Below are 16,046 nucleotides of genomic sequence, written 5' to 3'. Positions count from 1 at the left end.
AGACCTCACCTGCTCCCAGCTCGCTGGCTTCCTGCCTACCACACCCCCACAGACTGGAGTCTGCAAAGGTACGAGGTCAGCTAAGGTCCTCAACAGTAGAGCACAAAAGCACCAATGGTACTGCGGTGGAAATCTGATAATAACCAGTCTAATGCGAGATCAGTCTTATAATTAGATATACTGTATGTAAGAAGCTTATTAGTCTTCTGCAGAAGGATCAGAAACACACAGAGTGTACAGCAAGCAGCCTGTGAGAATCGGATGAATTCTCTCACAGGCAGTGTGTATTTATAACACTTGCAATTCGCATAATTTGTAATACAGTACTTACTTTGACAATGTGCTGCCATAGTAATAGCTGCTTTAAAATATACTGTACAGAGCTAGTTTAAAGTGTAAGTAAACCTGCTCGTCATGACTTCTCATGGTTTTATCCTTCTCCATCTGGGTCTAGTCCTCCCCCACACAGACTTAACAGAGCTTATACCTTACACTTTACTAGTTTTGGTATCATGTACTTTGGTACTATGTATGTTCCACAAAACTATGTACTACAAGCACTAGTACTATGTACTATTTAAATGATTAATTAACAAATGATCACAATGTACATGAGACATAGGTGCCTGTCAATACAATGTGTATTCAGGGTCCAACTGCATTAACATGAGTATATTCACTTCAAACTGTAAAGTTACTTTTGATAATGCAAGACACAATCTGCACATTTACAGAAATGTCTATCTGTGGTAGAAAATGCAAAGTTGAAATTAAACATGTCTCCTCTGCCATGACCCAGTGCTTCCAGGGTATCAGACTGACTACCTTGCGGACCCGTTGTGCCAGTGGGTGACAGGCTGCAATGTGAGGGCCGGGGCCTGTGACTGCTACTCCATCCAGACCTGCCACTTGGCTTTTTCCTATCAAAGCCTGGAGGACTGCCTCAAGGTCATGGAAGGTAACATCTGATGTCATCCAATGAAGCCTAAGTACTAAAATGGCTGCTCTTTATTCAGGGAAATTAGTCTGGCATGCTCAGTATATACCTACATTCGATGGACACCTCTGTGCTAAAGGGAGAATCCATAATTCAGTATCGGTTTTTTTTCGTGAAAGATTGTTGATATTTGAGCTCATGGTCCAAACCACCATGTTTGTTTTCTGATTTTCAGAGCCAGGACTGTGTATGAAAATTGGAGTTTTTTTTTTTAGAGCAAACACTAAACGGATTGCTAGAGGACTGTAAGAGAGGGTATTTGCTGAATTTGACAAAGTGTATGGGATTAGAATCCCGCTTGTAAAGGGAAATGGCAGTTTCAGTTGGCAAATGCTATAGACCTATATCACACAAGTAAGTGCTTGAAATTTTAATGTGTTTGTAATTTGCCAGAAAATTGCATGGATTTTGAGGTAAAACCAGTTTATCTGTAGAAAGATTATCGTCACAGACCTGATTTCTATATCAAGGTGCTCTAAAATGACTATAAGCCACAAGTTCATCCTGATTTGAAGATCGTTTAAGGCTCATTCCAAAGTCTTGGACCTCAGAGATTTAGATACGTCAGCGTATTTGAATTAAGATTTGCTGCAATAAATCTGCATAACAAAAGTCAATTTATTTGATTCAAAGATGATGATTGGTTCAATCTAAAGATGAAAAATAACCATACATTTCTATTTATCTAAAGGAGATGAGTACTACTGGAGTGATGTGGATGAAGAGGAGGGTGAGGAGATGGAGGATGAAGATGAAGATGATGATGATGAGGAGGAGGATGAAGACTGTACGGAATGGAGCTGTGAGGTACAGGAGGGCCTGTGTGTTTGTGGAGAGAGGAGCTGTGATCCTCAAAGTCATCCGCTCTCTGAAGATACATGTCAGGATCTTCTGGGTGTGTAGGATTTGGTTTACTTTTCACCCATCGCAGCTAAGGCATTTAGTAAAACGACTTCAAATTTTAAAAAGCCATATTGAAAGTTTTATTATTGACAAGTTGTTTATCAGCAATACATTTGTAAAATGAACAAAATATGCGCTATATTGAAATGTAGGATAGAGACAGTGGGCCTCATTCTCGACAGCAGTTGAGAAGACTTTCAGAAAGACTTTCTTCTGAACTCCACTTCGGTGGATTTAGGAAAACATTTGCCATTCTCCATAGTTTTCTCATCTGGGATTTCTTCTGAATTTCAGAAGACTTTCAGAACGCGAAATAGCAGTTGGAACTCTACCGGAATCTTCTCAAATGCGATTCCTCAAATAACTACATGATGGCCCCGTCGGCCGTCTTGTGGTTATTTGAGGAATCGCATTGAGGAATGATATTTGAAAATACTGTCCGTGTTAAAAGGGTTAACGGTTGAATTTGTGAGAACCCGTTGGTGATTGCGTTCACGTCAACTCTACAGACATCCTCGGATTGAAATAATTATAATAATAATAAATACGAGAACATTTGTATCATTAACAATTACGTTCACATTTATAGTCATGACTCTACGAGGTAGTATTTATTGTTACACTAGGTCTCTATTGCTCGTAGCTTGACTGTTCTCTCCCTTATACGTCACTTTGGACAAAGGCGTCTGCTAAATGACTGAATGTGAATGTAAATGTACACGAACACTGCAAATGTAAGTGCATAAATAAATGAACACTACACCCAATCGCGTTTAAATAGCCATAGTGAAATAGAATGGACACATATATATCCTGCAGTAGGCTACCTCCATGTCTGCACTGCGTAATTGCTCGCTTTCCGCATGACTTGCCTTACGGTGGGTGTCCACGGGACGACACATCGTGTCGCTCTCATTGGGATAGAACGGAAGCGTCTTGTTGCCTGCCGACAACGGCTGAGGAAAAAGTCGGCTCTCCTGGCTGCTGAAAGTTGGGGATTTTTTAACTCTATGCAAATGAAGGCGACTTGCTGCCTGCTGAGAGCCAATCAGTTCGGCGTGTGGGTGATTTGGAAGTCAGCGTCGCTCATAGGGGCGGGAGTAACCAAAAATATCGAACAAAGATGGCGGACTCACGGCACTCAGTTACCGGGACATATTTGATGTGAATAAAGGTTATCTACACGACTTTGTATTGTCTAATTGACTCGATTTGTTGTTTATATGCTACACAAATTCTGTGAGGTCAAACAGAATATTGTAGGTCTTAAATTAAGCTCTAATTAAGCTCTCAACTATTAGTTAGCTTGCCGCTAAAAACCCATTGAAAAGCCATTGAAGCTAGCTAGCTGCTAAATATGTTACAATACCATGTTTTCGTGATTGAACTGGCTGATATATATGGTTTGGATAGAATACATTCACAAATTACAAATTAAAGTAATCAGCGCAACATCTTAACTGAACTCTGAACTATTACTGTTAGCTTGTCGCGAAAACTTTAACCGAAAACCCATTGGAGCAAATAGTGGCTAGCTAGCGAGTTGCTAATAAGTTTCATATACTTGAACATTTGCTACAGCCAAACTGAATTTTCTGACCACGCCCCCCAGGCAACTAGTCGCATGGCGACTAAACGCAAGACATATCTATCGTGGACACCCACCGTTACGGTGGGTGTCCATGGGACGACACATCGTGTCGCTCTCATTGGGATAGAATGGAAGCGTCTTGTTGCCTGCCGACAACGGCTGAGGAAAAAGTCGGCTCTCCTGGCTGCTGAAAGTTGGGGATTTTTTAACTCTATGCAAAAGAAGGCGACTTGCTGCCTGCTGAGAGCCAATCAGTTCGGCGTGTGGGTGATTTGGAAGTCAGCGTAGCTCATAGGGGCGGGAGTAACCAAAAATATCGAACAAAGATGGCGGACTCACGGCACTCAGTTACCGGGACATATTTTATGTGAATAAAGGTTATCTACACAACTTTTTATTGTCTAATTGACTCGGTTTGTTGTTTATATGCTACACGAATGCTGTGAGGTCAAACAGAATATTGTAGGTCTTAAATTAAGCTCTGATTAAGCTCTCAACTATTAGTTAGCTTGCCGCTAAAAAACCCATTGAAAAGCCATTGAAGCTAGCTAGCTGCTAAATATGTTACAATACCATGTTTTCGTGATTGAACTGGCTGATATATATGGTTTGGATAGAATACATTCACAAATTACAAATTAAAGTAATCAGCGCAACATCTTAACTGAACTCTGAACTATTACTGTTAGCTTGTCGTGAAAACTTTAACCGAAAACCCATTGGAGCAAATTGTGGCTAGCTAGCGAGTTGCTAATAAGTTTCTTAAACTAGAACATTTGCTACAGCCAAACTGAATTTTCTGACCACGCCCCCCAGGCAACTAGTCGCATGGCGACTAAACGCAAGACATATCTATCGTGGACACCCACCGTTAAGGTGGCTGCTGTCGGAATTTCCGACATTCCAGCTGGCGTGGCGTTTATGTATGCTTATCTCCCTCTGGAACGAAATACTGTTTTCTGATTGGCTAATGGGGTGTACATTAAGTTCGTATAACCGGACACCTTGGACGTAGTCCCAGTAGAAACGTTAAATCGCCGTTCCATATCAATGCTCTTGAATGATTACCATTGACAACCAACGTAACGGGTTTTTTTTGACAGCTAGGATAATTCGAACAAAGATGGCGGCGTGTTGGGACAAGTTAGTGGGAAATGTTTTATGTGAATTAAGCTATCTACACAACTTTTTATATGTCTAAATTGACTCGGTTAGTTGTTTATGTGCCACACGAATGTTGCAGAGTATTGTAAGTCTTAACTGAAAGTCTCGAATATTATTTGTAGGCGGCTGTTAGCGCTTAGAAAAAAAAAACATTGAAACAGATGGTAGCTCACACGGCTAACTAGCCGGCTCGATTGTGAGCCTTCAACCAAAATTACTAAACTTGACCTCCCTGTTGCTCTGTCCAACTTCACCATCAACGGAAACGTGGAGTTCAACTGTAAATAGTAAAACCTTATGAACAATACCTGTGTCCGTGTGTCCGTTTACAGAGGTGAGCTCATGAGTATCACTTTGCAGCAATGCCCGGGGAAACTAAAGGTCATATGATAAGACCAGTTCCACGCACTACTTTCTCTAACGGGAGCCCTAGGCTTCAAATTAAGAATTCATCAGGTTATTATGCATATTAAGTTTCCTAAAGATAAAGGAAATTCTAAATAATAATAAAAACATTTTTGGATGTTGTAAACGGGAGATAAGCGGGATAACGGCCTCCGAGCTGTGCAGTTCTACAAAGTTAATGGACTTAAATCTACTTTCACGAGAACGCGCATCAATTTAAGAAACGAATCGGAAGCAACACAGCTGAGAAGACTTCGGTTGCTTATGAACGCATTTTCAAGCGTGCGGGAGTGCAGCGGAAGCGTTTCCCTTACGTTGTTTTTACGAAGTCGTGTAAGAAACATTTCTGAAGAATTACAGAAAATTATCGAGAATGAGGCCCAGTGTTGTTAGCTATATCTGCTTTAACATGATCAAATTGGCCACAACCTATTGATATGGTTTGGTAATTGGTGGTAATTGATTAACATGAAACTGATAACGTTCCTTCATATCTTAACTTGTTTTGCATCTTCCATTTCCTCCTCAGTGCAAACTAACTGCAGCAATGTCACTTGCCCTGAAGTTCCAGTTCCCTCCTGCCCGGAAGATTCTATATTAACAGAGCCCTTCACTCTGCCTGGCAGCTGCTGCCCCCTTGTGCCCTCTATGTGCACTTGCCACTTTGAGAAATGCACATCAACCTTTCCCCCTTGCCCCCATGGTCAGCAAATTGAGCACACTATCCAGGCAAATGGGCTTCCCGGTTCTTGCTGTGACATATATTTATGCGCAGGTTCTGAAGAAGAACCACACGACTCATGAGGAGCTTGCATTAGGTTGGTTATGACTCCTAGCAAGAAAAGATTGATTTCAGAAATTAACATGTGTATTTTGCTCTATGCTAAGTTAAATAGCCCATTAAAACATTTAAAATGCCATTGAGGGAAAGTTAATGATAATACATGTAATGATGATGCTACACTTTATGCTACAAGGTATTTATTAGATGCATTTTACTTTTTTTTTTATCTGTCCCATGTGATTTTGACCCTCATGAAATGTTTTCTCTGTTTTGAAGATTTTAAGAACAAAATAGTTTTCACTTGTAAATAATGTACAACTATGAATAAACAATCATTTTTATGAACACTAACTGATACACAAAGGTTGTGAGCTTTTTCCTGGTGCACAAAAAGAATGTGCAATCAGTTAAACAGTTGCATCAGATCAGAGTTCACTTTTTCACAACACTTAACACATTCACCATATCAGTAGCCTATCTGAACTTAAATGTGTATACTTTTGCATTGCCTTGATACCAAATGTATTCAATAACCAATTCCTCTGAAATTCATGAGTATCTTTCTCAGTCAATGTTCCCCACCAGCACAACCAAAAAAAACAACAACGGCAAATGTTCCAGACATTTAGATACTCTTTTTTTAAATAGTTAACTTATGTTATCACTGTAAATATAAATATGCTGTATTTTGAATAAAAAATACACTTAAAATAAGACAAAAACATATTCAGTTTTTTGTTTGATACCTTGTTACCTTTACAGATATTTTTCAACTATTATTGCTGTATAGGTAAGTCATGGTCTGTCAATGACAGAAAAAGAACCCACGAATGTTACTACAGTAAATGTACCACACTCAATAGTGGCATCTACCAAATAACAAACCCTTAGGGGGTTTGAGGTTTTTGATTTTATTAGTAGTATTTTTATTTTGTTTTGTTTTTGGAGCGTGATAACCCCGTGCCTTGAGCCCACTGTGTTGACCTCTTTGTGTCCGTACTGTAACTCGCATTATCATGCTGTCTGTGTCAGCGGATCCAGGAGCATGACCCAGCTAATGAGTTGTATGAGTCCATCTTCATTGATGAAGTTGGATTCAACCTGGTGAAGAGGAGGCGCCGGGGCAGAAATGTCATTGGCCAGCGAGTCATTGTTAAGGTCTCCGGTCCAGCGTGGTTAGAATATCACTATGTGTGCTGCTATGAACCAGCATGCCAGAAAGATGACCCACAGCGGATTGATCACGTCGTAATCTGGGACAATGTGAGCTGAGCTTCCACCAGGCTGCGTGAGTGGTTATAGGACGGTCGGACCACCCACATTTTTCCGATCTATACGTTCCACCTTATTCTCCTTTCATGAATCCCATTGAGGAGTTCTTTTCAGCTTGAGCATGTTTGACTATGAAAAAAGTAGGCATACACTGAGGCATTTTACAAAAGGAGAGATGGCTCATTCTCAAGAGTCATTGTCATTCATATGGTGTGTTCCATTTGTATGATTGTGTTTTCAATTTTGCACTTCAGTGTGCTGTAAATGCTCAAAATTCTTGACAAAAAACCTAAATCACACCATCACTGATCAGACCTCCATAAGTACAGACTTTTAAGTTGGGACAACCTGATCACATTTAAGAACTGCTGTTTAATGTTCAAAATCCGTTATAACCTGGCCCCCCTACCATGCAGCCTAGTTAAGTTTAGAACAGCAGCAACCAGTTGAGTACAAAAGGAAAAAAAAACGTCGAAAACCGTAGGGCCTAGGAGGACCAAATTTTTTTTGTATGTTGGTCTTAAGAGGCCACGTCAACCATTCCACTACCACTTATTTCATGTATAGGTCCACCTAGTTACAAATGAAAATGAAGTGGGATCATTATGACACCTTCTGACTGCACGTTAAGTTTCGTGGAATTCCGTTCGGGGGGGGGGGGGGGGGGGGGGGGGGCATGCAATAAATTGATTTATATGATTGTACACCAACTGGCCTGTAGGTGGCGCGACACAGTTTTCTTCGAATATCCCGAGAACCGTAGGGCCTTGGAGGGCCAAATTGTTCTTGTATGTTTGTGTCAAGGGGCCATGTCAACCCATACCATAACCAGTCATTACATGTATAGCGCCACCTAGTTAAAAATTAAGAGCAAGTGTCTGTAAGGATCAAGCAATGTTGGCAGGGGTCAAAAATAGATTTGGCTCATATTTAACACAGTGATAGTACTTGACCCACAACCCCTCAAAATAACTTTCTTTCGGCTCAACCACGTTCGTTGTCCTGTTAACAGGCCAAACAAGTTTAGGGGCCATTTTCCTGTGTCAAAAACATGAAAATCTGCATTTTTTAGGACAAGATTACGAACAAATGCTTGAACATTATGGAAAATGGAAAACTGGTGAAAGATTGTGCTGTCCTCCGGCAAACTCGTCGGATGCCCACGCTTGGTTCAAGTTAGCTTGTTCAGAATAACAGACTTGTAGAAGACGGCTTAGCGAAAGAATGTGTTTATTCAATCACATGCCACGGTCAGCTCCATACAACACAAGCATGCACAAGGCACGTCTGCATGCTGAGGAGTCGGTCTCCTTGCTTCTTGTTCTTCTCAAACATTACAAACATTGTACAAACATTTATACTGTAGAATTAATGTATGGGTTTAGGGGAGGGAATGGGTGTGTCTTGAGGTCAAAAGGGGATGTCTAGCTTACAGCTACAGGTAGGGCCATATGGATGCTAATGTTTTTGCTTCAGCTAATCTTGTCGTGGCTGAAGACAAAAACCAACTAATGTCTCTGGCTCGGAGACACACAAAAGCTAGGGACCAGGTCTGATGGCCCACCAACATAGACAAAAGGCCAGGTGCCTTCTTGATAGCTGTGGCCTAATGTAATGCAAACTATATTGCACGGGGTTGTTGAGATGTAATCATATTATGTGAAGTTATGAAAATGCCTATATCTAACACTGGGCTAAAAATACCAACTTGTCTGCTTTTCAAGGATACCTTTGATATTTTCAAAAAATAATTTTTAAGTGCTAGGACAACCTCAAAACAACAGAGTGTTTTAGGCTTGTCAAAAAACACATTTTTTGCCCAACTTTGAAGCACTGTAAGTACGAAGATGGTGATTTTTTTCCCTTCAAATTTGGACCACACATGTATGATTATAAGTGCTATCAAATGCATGTTTGCAAACTTTGGCTTCTTCTTTGGTTGTCACATGATTGTCCTTCGAAGTAGGTCAGTTTTTACGTTTGACGAAAAATATGATTTTGAGCCATGTTTAAGGTTCAATATATGGCAAAAGTAGAACAGTGATCTGATTCAATTTTATGTCAGAGGCAGCCCAATGTATTGTCTATCAAATTAATGTTTGTAAAGGTTGGTGTCTTGTTTCGTTGCTGTGTACTTGTCCCTAAAAGTAGGCCACATTTTGGACATTTTGGTAGAAATTACATTTTGGGCTGTTTAAGGCTTAGGAAAGTAGTTCACACCTAGGTGTGACATTCTGGCTGTGCCCCCCCCATGGAGCAGGCCACTTACAGGACCTAGGGACCATAGAGAGGTCAGCCAATCGGTTGATCCCAGGGTTCCGTGGGGTGCACATGCACAGCTCATGCCCTGACAGCCATTGGCCCGGTTTTTGTGGCTCCCTTCATCCCCCCTCTCCTCCTATATAAGCCTGACCCACCTCTGGCCAGTTGTGGGTCAACAGAGAAGCTGGAGGAAAGCACTATTATCATCGTCATTTTGTGTGTTGGAGTATTCATTATCAGCCAGAGAGATTCGCTATCATCATTCATCCCGTGCGTCACTTACAAGGTGAGTGTGTCATTGTTATATGAGTAATATATCGACTCTATTTTATGTTAATAGTAGATCGTAGATGTTAATCATGTAATCTCTGTGTCATCATTCACTGTCGTTGTCATGTACTGTATATATATACTGTACTGTTTCCATAATACAGTTTGTGGTGTTTAGTATTGTCAATTCCAGTTTAGCTAATATCTGTTAGATTATATTATCAGTCATCATCAACTGTAGCATTCCTATATCCCTGTTTTGTCACTCAGTTCATATCAAAGTCTTACCATTGTAACAGAGGGAATGGAATGTTCACGGTAACGCAGCACGGCTTAAAGGGGCAGAGTCTCATTCATGGCAGAGCCATATAGTCATCATATGTATATATTAATGTCATCATTTGTATATACTGTTTCATCTTTCTTGTATAATTATTCATGTTTGTATTTATTTCATCATCTTCATTTCATCATTTCACCTTGGATATTGTGTGTAGGTTATGTTTGCAAGCTAACTGGTAGGCTGAATCAGATTAAAGCTTAGTTGAGGTTTACGCCTTGTACAACATTGATATAGATAGTGAGATTAATCATCATTTTCGTCTTCTAGGCCTTCTGAATCATGTTGTGTACCTTTGCTGAATTTGTTGACGGAAGGTGCGGAGCAAATCCAAAAGCTCAAGGGGAGGGGGAAAAGATCATACCCATTATTCAATGCAAAAAAGATATTTCAAATCATCTGAGAACCCTAAGTGTTCCGAGTACAACTGAGACTGAACACCAGCTAATTTTGGCCAGAGCTGGAATATTTGCTCCTCCTGACGTCAGTGAGATGGCGATATGCCCGAAGCACAGAGGGATCTTGGGTATAAGTTGGCGCAGATCAACTGAAAAATGCTCAGTGCCAGTCCAGCTGTCTAATCACAGCCGATGGAGGGCTCGACCCAAGGGCACCAGAGGCATCGGCTTTTTCCAGTCATGGAGGATACAAGAACTGGCCAATGATCTGGTTCCAGTTGGCTCAGGTAAGAAACACTGAAGCTGCAGCATGGAATGATTGATGTATCTTTCTTTTCACAGTCTGTGACATTGTCAATGAAACAGTGTATAAATCGTATGTACAGATATACTAACTAATTACATCATTCAATTTTATTAATGTATGTTTTCATCAGTGTACTAGGTGTGGTGTCTGAAATGTAGCTCAAAAGCTTGAGTACTTAAACTAACATCTAAAGTGGTCTATTTGCTCTGATTTAGTTAAATTAAACAACAATCCGTGTTAATGTAGGTCACTAATGATGGTCGCCCAGACATTTTTTAATCTTGTCAACTTTTTCATGCTACATGAAACCTTAAGTCCTCGCCATCTTGATCAGACTATGTTTTGTTACTCACGCCTCTCTAGAAAACGTCACTTACGAAAACTAAAGGTGCTGAACATCACATGTCTCTTCAGACCCAAGAGAGCACAGGACAGGCTGTGGACCGTCCATTTGTGAAAGAACTGCACATGACCAGTTTTTAATTTTGACAGGCATCTTTGGAGAAGTCAGGACATCAGTATAAAGCTGCTGCCCAAGATCTTGGGTTGTGTGGATTTTGTGCCTTTTGTCCCCAGAAATACACGGTAAGATGCTCTTGACGTTCATTGTGTAGGACGCTATTGTTGAATGTGACTTGTGAAAAACATGTAGAAGTTCTGTAATGGATGTAAGATGTAGTATTATCTTTATGATCGGTGTTGGAATAACATTTATATTTTTGTATTAGCCTATTTAGTAGTTTCTCTTGGACTTCTAAAGATCGTAACGCTACTGTATGTTGAAATGACTCGCACTTAACCCTCAAAAACTATACAAATGTAAACCTTTTATTTTAACTCAAGAAACCCAGCTTACATACAGTATATGACTGAATGTAGGCTACAGGTTGATAATGTGTCAAATTTTACTAGCCATCTTTTACACTAAAAACACTAAAATCCCTACGCAGCAAATGATCCCTGACTGTCTATAGTGACAATTAAGGCTTACATTACTGATCTAGCAGCTTTGAAAGACCACAGTGGTCTGAACTTTCTATGAAATCTTTTCCCACTTGTAGTTTGTGCTTTAACAACTATCTATTAATGTCATAAAGTGGACTATGTAGCCATGCTCTACAGGGTCTGAGTCTTCTAAAATGTTAATTGTATTTTATTCATTGATCTATTTGAATATCTATTAATGACAGCCGGACTGTTTGCTGTTTTAACAGAAATTTGAGGTGTAATGAAAATATGTAAAAAAAAAAAATATTCAACATTCTGTTTTCACTTCTCTCCTCTTGCAACAGAACAATGCTCAAAGCCAGTCCTCAGTGATAACTTTGTATTGGTTGGCGCCGCACCACGTTTGAAGAAGGTTCTTCTGAAAAGCTCAGTTGTGTCTTCTGAAAAGCTCAGTAGGGTATGCGCCTGCATCAGGGACTGCAATTGTAACGTGTCTGGTCTGCGAGCACACTCTTCCTGTAGTGGTGGGATTACCACAGCCAGGTACCACCAATACCACCATCTATGAGAGGGAATATGGTCCCTATGTGCCTGCTGCTATCATTAAGTACGAATGTTATTATTGGTTTTGGCACCCACTGGTTGGCAGTCCTCAGTAGAAATGTGGATCTGATGGAAAGTGGTGGTCGTCCAAACCTCCCACGTGTGAAGGTCAGAAACATCAGCTTGTCTGTCTATGCTGAGGTGTGAAGATATCATTGGTTCTGTTTTGGGGGGGGGGGGGGGGGGTCCTTCACTTGCATAATTAACCTGTGTGTGTTCCTCTCTTTCAATTCAGGTTATGACGTTCCTTGGATGATTAGCGGCGGTAGGTTTACATTCAGATGACACTGGCTGACATTCTTTTGTGTTGAGGTTCTGATGAGTGGCAGGGAGAAGAGCAGATTCACTAACTGTGCTTGAGTCTGTCCTCAGATATTGTCCCTGCTTGGCTTCCTTTCTTTCTTGGGGGCTTGTAAAAATACACCAACGGAAAGAAACACAGTTTGGTAAGTCTCCTGTTTCCTAGCTCCACTCTTAATGCTTTCCCCCACATGTAGCTAAAGGAATGGGATGTCTCACAAAAATAGTTCAGATATATTATACACATAATAATAAGTTGTAAGAGGATAGATAATAGCATACAGTAGATGACTAAATGCAATATTTATTAGATTGTTTATCCCACTGAAATTCAACCACCTACCTCAATCCCAGCATATATCAATCAGGAAAGAGGAAGCGGGGAGAGAGGAGCAAAACAGGGGGAGACAGGGGGGGCTACCAAAGACCCCCAATACCAGTGTGCTTATGATTTCAAAATAAAAGATCAAAAAGAAACTGAAATACACATAACAGAATATCAGATTATTATTAAAACTGCTTTTCTAACCTGTTACACTTGGTGACTAACCATCTATGTTTCTTTGTATTTATTCACTAGCTCAAAATGGTCAGGAGTCCTTAATTCTTAGCTAGCAGCAGATTCCTGTATCAAGACCTGATGGGTGTGTGTAAAGGACAGGAGAGCAGAGCTTCTGTATGTGTGTGTCACCGATGCAGCCCCCTCGTGACCCTGGGATAGAAAGTCCAGGCCAATGAGAACTGGCTCCATTCACAAGGTCAAGTATACTCATTATCAACATTCTATAACCAGAGCTTGTAGTGTTTTAATGACCTGCGTGGTCAGTATGAAAATCACTTCACAGCCTCAAGTGCAGATTATTTAATGCATTATGTAATTGTTTGACATATATGTCAGAATATAAAATAGGGGATGTTTCTACATTTTCTTTTTTCGCCTTAAGTTTGAGTTTGTTTCTCTTGCCTTACAATGTACGGTCTGACCTTATACGTGTTGCATTTCCTGTTGTGGTGTGATGTGAACACTTTTTCTGAGTTTTTTCTCTCGCAAATTGATGACTTTTTAATCTCAGAGAATATTTGAAAGTTTTTTTTCTCAGAATTTTGTACACCAATGTTTATCCCAGAAGCTTCAGCTGACTTGCTGTGATTCCTAGCAGCTATGTCTCCACTGTTAGATCAAATAGAAAAAATATCTGAAAGTTGACCTTTGACTAGATCCAGGTGTACCTGTGTGAAATAGTGTGTTGAGCGGCAGAGGCAGTAACCCGGAGATGGTAGTTTAATGATCCAAAAGGTGCAGATTTATTAGCTGCCGGCAGGTGACAAACTGGACACACATGTAACACTTAACAGAACTGATTTTCCAGGACAAACAGTTAAACAAACAAAACAAATAGCAATTCTACTGACTCGCAATAAACAGCTTAGTAGTTGAGTACAGGCATCCTCTCACCTCAGAGGCCAAAGCTAGACTGCCTGCCATTATTTGGATCCAGGTTATATGCACCCTAACTCCTCCTCCCAGGAGTTAACCATTATATTTTAAACAATTATCTAAACAGACACATTATTTCGGTTTTAAACATGTATTATGCAGACAATATTTAATAGTTGTCATCTTCCCATGCACAACTATACTAAATAGACTTTTGGCAGCCAGATAAAATGTTAGTATTTCCAGACGGGAGAAATCACCCGTCTTAGTTGGACCAGTCCATTGTTTGGCGCAAGTGCGTGAATATAGATGTCATTTCAGATGCGCTCTGCTTCGGTTCTCCACCGGATATGCTGCAGGTGAGCTCCGCGATTTAAATGTCCTTTCCTTTCGTAGTCCATGTGTGATCCTCCTCACAGGCTCACCCAGCACGGCGCCATGCCGGTTCACCCGCAAATTGAGTTCATGTTGGTCTTACAGTTAATCACGCATTTACCTTCAACCCACTGCCCATTCATTTCGCCCCGACAATATCCCCAACGTCTCTCGCTATTTAAAGTGACGGCGCATAATTAGCTCCGTCACATTACCCCCTCCTCAAGGATTTTCGTCCTCGAAAACCCGGGAAAGGTAATCCGCTGTGACATTCTCCGGTCCAGCTCTGTACCGGACCTCAAAGTTGAAGGGCTGCAGTGCTAGGTACCACCTAGTAACCCTGGAGTTGGCATCCTTCATCTGGTGTAGCCATTTCAGAGCCCGGTGGTCCGTCTCCAGGATGAAGTCTTTTCCCATCAAGTAGTATTTCAGGGAGTCCACGGCCCACTTGAGCGCCAAGCACTCCTTCTCCACCGTGGAATACCGCAGCTCCCTTGGGAAGAGCTTTCTGCTGAGGTACACCACCGGCTTCTGTTCTCCTGCCTCCCCCTGCAGCAGCACAGCACCAAGGCCCACTCCAGAGGCGTCCGTCTGCACTGTGAATGGCTGTCTGAAGTCAGGGTTCTGCAAAATAGGGTCACTGCACAGACAACTTCTCAAATCATTAAAAGCTTTGTCACAGTCTTCCGCCCACAAGACTTGATTCGGACTGGACTTGCGGGTCAATTCAATTAAAGGGGCTGCCCTATTGGCAAAGTTCTGCACAAATCTTCTGTACCAGCCCACCACACCCAGAAAAGAACGCACTTGCTTCTTCGTGTGTGGTCTGGGGGTATCCAGAATGGCACTAACCTTACTGAGCTGAGGCTTTATGGCTCCTCCACCGATGACATACCCCAGGTACTGCACCTCTGCTTGAGCCAGTGCACATTTCTTGGGGTTCACAGTCAGTCCTGCGGCCTGGATCCTCCTCAGCACCTCCTGGACATGGGTCAGAGGTCCTCCCAGGTGTGACTGAAGACCACCACATCGTCCAGATACGCTGACGAGTACTACCGAGCCCCTTCCAGCACCTTGTCCATCAGGCGCTGAAATGTGGCTGGCGCCCCCTGCAGGCCAAAAGGCATCATGGTGTACTGATAGAACCCAAAGGGAGTTCTGAACGCCGTCAGTTCTTTAGTATCTGCAGCCAGAGGTACCTGCCAATATCCTTTGCTGAGATCCAAGGTAGTTAAGTACTTGGCACTACCCAGCCGATCGATCAGCTCATCGACCCTGGGCATAGGGTAGGGGTCAAAAGCAGAAATTGAATTTAATTTCCTAAAATCCATACAAAATCTCATGCTTCCATCTTTCTTGGGAACAAGCACCACTGGACATGACCATTCACTGTGGGATGGCTCAATGATGCCCATCTCCAACATAGTCTCCACTTCTTGCCTGATTTTGGGGAGTAGCTGAGCAGGGATGCGGTATCCTGGTAACCTCACTGGTCCTGGTGCCTTGAGCCGGACGTGGTGTTCAACCAGCGGGGTCCGCCCTGGAGTCTCCGTGAAAAGCCCCTCTGGGATACACGCCTCCATTTCCTGTTGGCACACTGGGGAAAGATGGGACAGATCTAAGCTCACCTCCTGTCCTTGCTCCACCGGGAAGAACTGCTCGTCCTGCTCCTCCCCCTCGGCCACTCTC

Source organism: Sprattus sprattus (assembly GCF_963457725.1).
Source record: "Sprattus sprattus genome assembly, chromosome: 2".
Taxonomy (NCBI): Eukaryota; Metazoa; Chordata; class Actinopteri; order Clupeiformes; family Clupeidae; genus Sprattus; species Sprattus sprattus.
Note: the sequence above shows the minus strand (reverse complement) of the source record.